Here is a 6,309-nt window from a genome sequence, read left to right on the forward strand (position 1 = left end):
TAAAAACTGTTAAGGGCGATGGGATCGATTGGGTCCATTAAGGAATCAATTGGTTCTTGAATTTCATTCAAAATTTGATCGTTGCAGAAGAATGGATCGATCAAGCTGATTTTGCATATGGGGTGATTCTGGAAGAATAATGCCGTTGGTTGTTTTAAACTAACTGATATTTTGCACTACACTTACTAATTTGATTATATCTTGAGTTGTACAACTTCAAATCAAGATCCATTTGAAGATTGAGAAACTAGGCTTAAGAGACTTTCTATCAATATAAAATTCATCATTTATTTCAATACATAAGAACTATAGTGAATTTTCAAACCTACCTTTTTGTGCAATTGTTAGATAATTGCATAATCTCTAGTAAAAATTCCAAATCTTTTCTTAGAAAATTTGTATTTTGATTTTGTTTGATCCATTAAAAAGTAGACTCAAAGAGCTTTCCAACTATATAAAATTCAAATATTAAAAATTTATAAATTAATATAAAAAAATAAAACAAATTCAATGTTGGAAAAAGTTATTCTCACAAAACATCTTTGTCTAGTTAATCCATTTCTCAAAACTAATATTATCAAATTATAAGTCCAAGATGAATAAGTTCATTTTAAAATTGAAAATTAGATTTTCATTTAAGCTCAAACAAATAATCTTGAAAGATAGTTTTGGTTTAAGAAATACAATAACATAAAGAAATGATTGTTTAAACTTTGAAAAATATTTTACCAAAAATTGTCGATCTTGGAAATTTGTATTTTTTATATAAACATTAACACCAATCTTTTAAAACATTTTTTCAAGTTATTTTTCAAATCAAATATCACTTTGAAAAACATATAATTTATTTAGTACTAAAAATAATAAAACTTAAAATATGTATTGAATAAATCTTTTTCAAAATCTTAATCTAGCTTATTTAACTTAATGTTTTGTCAATTTTAGATAAAGATCAATTTAAGACTAACAAAACACATAAACATAAGGCTGGTATATAAAGCTAAACACAAGGCGACTACTTATAAATGAAAATTACACCAAATTGTAAAATTTTAATAGAAGCTGCTAGTATATATAATGATGAAAGCTGTAAAAAAGATTGTGGCAAGTTTTGAGTTGATAAAAGGCTAAAAAAGAAAGAAATTGTTGTAGACTTTTACAACAAGCAAGGCTTTATCAAAGCATGCATAGTATTAAATAAATAAAAGGTTGAATAAGGAGAAATTGCTACCAACTTTGCCTTTATATCTTGCACACGCCCAATTCATATTGAATTTAGCTATCCTAGTATGGTCCCATTCATTCTCTATTGTTATGGTCCCAAAAATTTAATCAACAGAGTCCTTTCATCATGCCTTCAATTTATACTATATTTCAATTCATACAACATTTCATGGTGAATATAATGGCACACACTAACTTTTGCTAACTACTTTTGCTTATTGCTCAAAAAGAATAAAGAAAAACTCGATAACCCGAACACTTGAGGTTGTTCTCAACTGGCAAGCTAAGCAAAGCAGATGTGTTTTGGCTATTAAATCCCAAGAATATTAAATTCTTAATAGCTAAATGAGTTTTTTTTTCTCCTTTCAAAAAGTAGTTACTATTTGCTAATACATAAATCATTCTCATCAGTTATGCCACTAAGGCACCAATAAATAATGTTGGAATAAAAGTCATTGTAATTCATGGACTTGAGTATTTCAATCTATTATAGATGTATTTATTGCTCATTCAAAAAGGGAGTTCAAATCACATTCTTTCAAAAAAAATTATCATAATTCATAAGCTAATAGTAATAATTGTACTAAATTACTAATAAAATCTGTTAAAGGATTTATGTTAACATCATGATTTAAAATTGTATAGTATTCAAATTTCAAACTTATTGATTTTAAGACATGGTATTTCTTTTAGAAAAATAGGAGGCTCCATAGTTGCTAACTCTATCAATAAGACATTGCATCATGTTCACCATGGTTATAATTGATGGTTGTTTATTAATTTCATCGTTATTACAAAATTAGACATGAGAGTTGTTTTCTCTTATAGCTCTTCGTGGAAAAAAAATAAAAAGTATTTTAATTTATTCTTAAAATATATGGATGGTTAATGACTAATGGAATGAATGAGACAACAAGGCAATTAGAAAGTTATGGATTTCATACCTAGTAAAAAAAAAAGTCAAATATGTTGAGGCAATGGAAGAAATAAAAGCAAAAAAAAAAAAAAAAGGGAGAATTACAGAAAGCAAGCTGTAAACACCTAATTTTGTCTGGGTTGACTCAAGTTCGTTCAACTTTGTGCTTGATTCAGACACTTCGATTTGGACTTGTTTGAACATTTTCATTGGATATTTTTGTTAGGCTTATTTGGGTTTTATTATTTTGAAACATATTTTGAATGTGTCAAGATCCAATTCAAAGTTTAATTATTTGAACTTAAAGGCCCAAGATATATCGAGTCAAAATTTAATTCTTCAAAATGCCCAACATCAGTTATTTAAGATTAATTAGTTTAATTAATTGAGATTAATAAATAATTAAAAAAACTAGACATCAAATTTTCTTGTTCTTAAGTTTTTTTTTTTTTTCATTTGTCTGTCACGTCTCCCACTTTGTATTATCCCATTATCTTTTTTCCATGCCATCTTATCTCCATCACATGCCACTTTATCTTTATTTTATTCACATGACAATGTATCTCGCAAGCCATACAATTCACATGCCATTTTAAGGCCATTAGCTGGAAGCACTCAAAGATACCACCACGCCTGAAATACATGTACTCTTAAACATTTTTATGTTAGTTTTTAAAGAACGAGGATTCAGGGGGGAAGCTATAGATGTGAACCATGAAAAGAAACTAAAAAACAAAAACTGCAAGGTTAATTTATGACATGCTCATCACTTTTATCTTCACCCTAATTGTGATTACATAACCAAGAAGGCAGCACCGGCAATAAAGTTTAGAGAATTCTGATGGCACTTACTCTAATGGAAATGAGGAACTATAAAAGGATAAAAAAAAACTACAAAAAAGGGTTTGCTTTTCTTTCAATAAAAAAAAATAAAGAGGAAAGAGAGCTCAGGAAGAAAAAAACTATAGCTTTTAGAAGGACTTGTAAAGAAGGTAAGCTTTTAGTTCTTCTCGGGTCACATACATGCATGAAACAATTGACATGTTTTCCTTGTAGGGTTTTGGTACATAATACAGCTTTCATGTTTTCCACTAGAAACTTTCTCTTTTTTTGTTGTGTGTATGTGTGTATTTTTTTTTTTTTTTGCATTTCAACTTGTTTGTGGGAGAGAGGGTGCAAAGTTTAAATCTTCATGTTTCATTCATGTTTACTGGTTTGATGGATATAGTTGTATTTCCTATCATTGTCCATAAGGTTTAGATTACAATGTTATCATTCATGATGTTCGATTGAAACGTAGTTCTTTATCCTACAAATAAGAACTCTATAATAGCATAGGTTGAGAAAATTAAAGAGTTTAAAAACTTTAAGAATCTTGTAAAGCTTTGATATGGGATTGTAGTTTTATGGGTTGTTATACGTTTGAGTCTCTCATTTTTTTCACATTTTCCAACAATAAATTGAAAAGAAAAAGTTAGCGAAGGTATGAGAAGGCAAGTGATTTATAAAGGAAAAAATGGGGATGATAGTAGCCCTTGGTATTGTCATTGTTTCTTCTCTTAGGATTTAGTTACTGTATAGGCCCGGGGCATATGGCTTTAGGGATTTACGGTTCTGTTTCTTATGTTTTATTAGCTTTAAATATAACAAGAATGAATGCAATAAAAGGTTGTTGAATAGTGATTTAAGTAGTGGGTCCCTAACTATTTGAAAAAATTTAGATTTTAAATTTTTACATCTAGCAATTGAGTTTCCAGACCGATACGTTATAACAACAATTTTTAAAGTTATGGCTTTTTTCTTCCTAAGTTCTTTTTCCTTTTTCTTTTTTTTTTTGTACTAGGCTAAAAAAAAACTATGAAACAACCCTTTTTTATAGTTTTTTTTTTTTTTATCTTTTAAAGAACCGCATTTCTAGTAGAGTAAGTACTTTTAGAATTTTCTGAACCTTATTGCTGATGTTACCTTTTTTATTGTGTAATCACAATTAGGGTGAAGATAAAGTGATGAGCATGCCATAAACAACCCTTACAGTTTTTGTTATTCAGTTTCTTTTTATGTTTCACATCCCTAGCTTCCCTTTTGAATCCCCATTCTTTAAAAACTGATATAAAAATGTTTAGGAGCACATGTATTTCAAGCGCGGTGGTGTCTTTAAGTACTTTTAGCTAAAGGCCCAAAAATGGCATGTGAATTGTATGGCCTGTGAGATGCATTGTTATGTGAATAAAATAAAGATGAAGTGGCATGTGATGGAGACAAGAGGACAAGAAAAAAAGATAGTGGGATAAGACAAACTGAGAGACATGTGAGACAAATGAAAAAAAAAGCATAAGAACAAGAAAAAATGATGTCTAATTTTTTTAATTATTTATTAATCTTAATTAATTAAATTAATTAATCTTAAATAAATGAAGTTAGGCTTTTTGAAGAATTAAATTTGGACTTAGTGTATCTTGGGCCTTTAAGTTCAAATAATCAAACTTTGAATTGGATCTTAACACATTTAAAATATGTTTCAAAATAATAAAACCCAAATAAGCCCAACAAAATATATCCGATGAAAGTGTTCAAATAGGTCCAAATCGAAGCGTCTGAATTAAGCACAAAGTTAAACGAACTTAAGTAAACTTGGACAAAATTAGGTGTATACAGCTGCCCCTATTTGTATATTTTTTTAGGATCAAGAATAATGCAAAAACATGACAACAATTTTGTTCGGATGTTGCTTCCTAAATTTTTTTTTGTTTTTTTTGGTTTGGTTTGGTTTGGTTTTTTTTTTTGGTTTTTGGTTTTTTTTTTGTTTTCCTTTATTTTTTCTTTTTTTTTTTTCGTTAAGACAAACAAGATTAAACCATGATTCAAAACATAGAGATGACTAGGATTGACTTGCAAGTCGAATGAAGTGATCGAGACTAAATCATAGGTCAAATGAGGGGACCAGGATTGAATCGCTGGTCAAATTTGGTGACCATTAATTTAAGCTTTCGTGTAAGCTAATCTAGGCTTTTGTGCCATCTATTTTTGGGCTTACATGCCAATTAAATTGGGCTTAAATTTTCATAGGTGCCAATTAACCTAGGCTTGAACTTTCATTGGGTGCTAGCTAATTTGGGCATAAATTTTTATTGCATGCCAACTAAACTAGACTTAAATTTTTTTGGGGTGCTAGTTAAAATTGGGCTTAAAGTTCATTTGGTGCCAACTAAATTAAGCTTAAATTTGCATTAGGTACTAGCTAAACTGAGTTTAAATTTTCATTGGCTACTAACTAAATTAAGTTTAAATTTTCATTGGGTGCCAGCTTAACTGGACTTAAATTTTCATTGGTGTCAGTTAGATTGAGCTTAAATTTTCATTGGGTACTAGCTAATATGGGCTTAAATTTGCATGGGTGATAGCTAAACTAGGTTTAAATTTTCATTGAGGTGCCAACTAAATTGAGCTTAAATTTCATTGGTGCCAGATAAACTAGGCCTAAATTTTGATTGGGTGTAAGCTAAATTGGGCTTAAATTTTATTGGTGCTAAATAATCTAGACTTAAAATTTCATTAGATGCCAACTAAACTGGGCTTAAAACTTGGGTAGACTTAAATTTTTTTTGAAGAATTGACGATCCCTATTAGAAATGAAAGAAGTGAAAATTTTCTCACAATGAATTAGATGATTCTGCACCTGAAAATTTTTGTTGATTTAAAAAGACTTCACCATTTAAAGGGGATATAAGGGGTATATACTTTTTCAACTAATTTGGGCTTACATGCCAACTAAACTAGGCTTTTGTGCTAGCTAATCTAAACTTGCGTGCCAGTTAATCTAGTCTTACAACTTGAGTTCCAACTAAACTAGGCTTAAATTCTTTTTCAGGTGCTAAACTAGGCTTATAGGATTTGGGATGGCTTTAATTTTGAAAATTTTTGGAGATATAGCGCAACATTAACACATCAAATTTTCACATCTAAATTTTTAAAAAAAAAGTCATGTATGCCTAATCTTCTTGGAATCCCAATTTTTTTTCCTTTTTTCTATTAGCTATATCATTGTTCATTATTCATTGCTTAGGAAAATAATATCATTATTTGATATCATATATTATCAGGCAAATACAACGTTTGTGAATTCAAATTCATGGTTTTTAAGGGGACATGGCTAATAGATGAAATCAACT

The sequence above is a fragment of the Durio zibethinus genome, chromosome 20 (assembly GCF_047325235.1).
Source record: "Durio zibethinus cultivar Kanyao isolate XHJ-2024 chromosome 20, ASM4732523v1, whole genome shotgun sequence".
Taxonomy (NCBI): domain Eukaryota; kingdom Viridiplantae; phylum Streptophyta; class Magnoliopsida; order Malvales; family Malvaceae; genus Durio; species Durio zibethinus.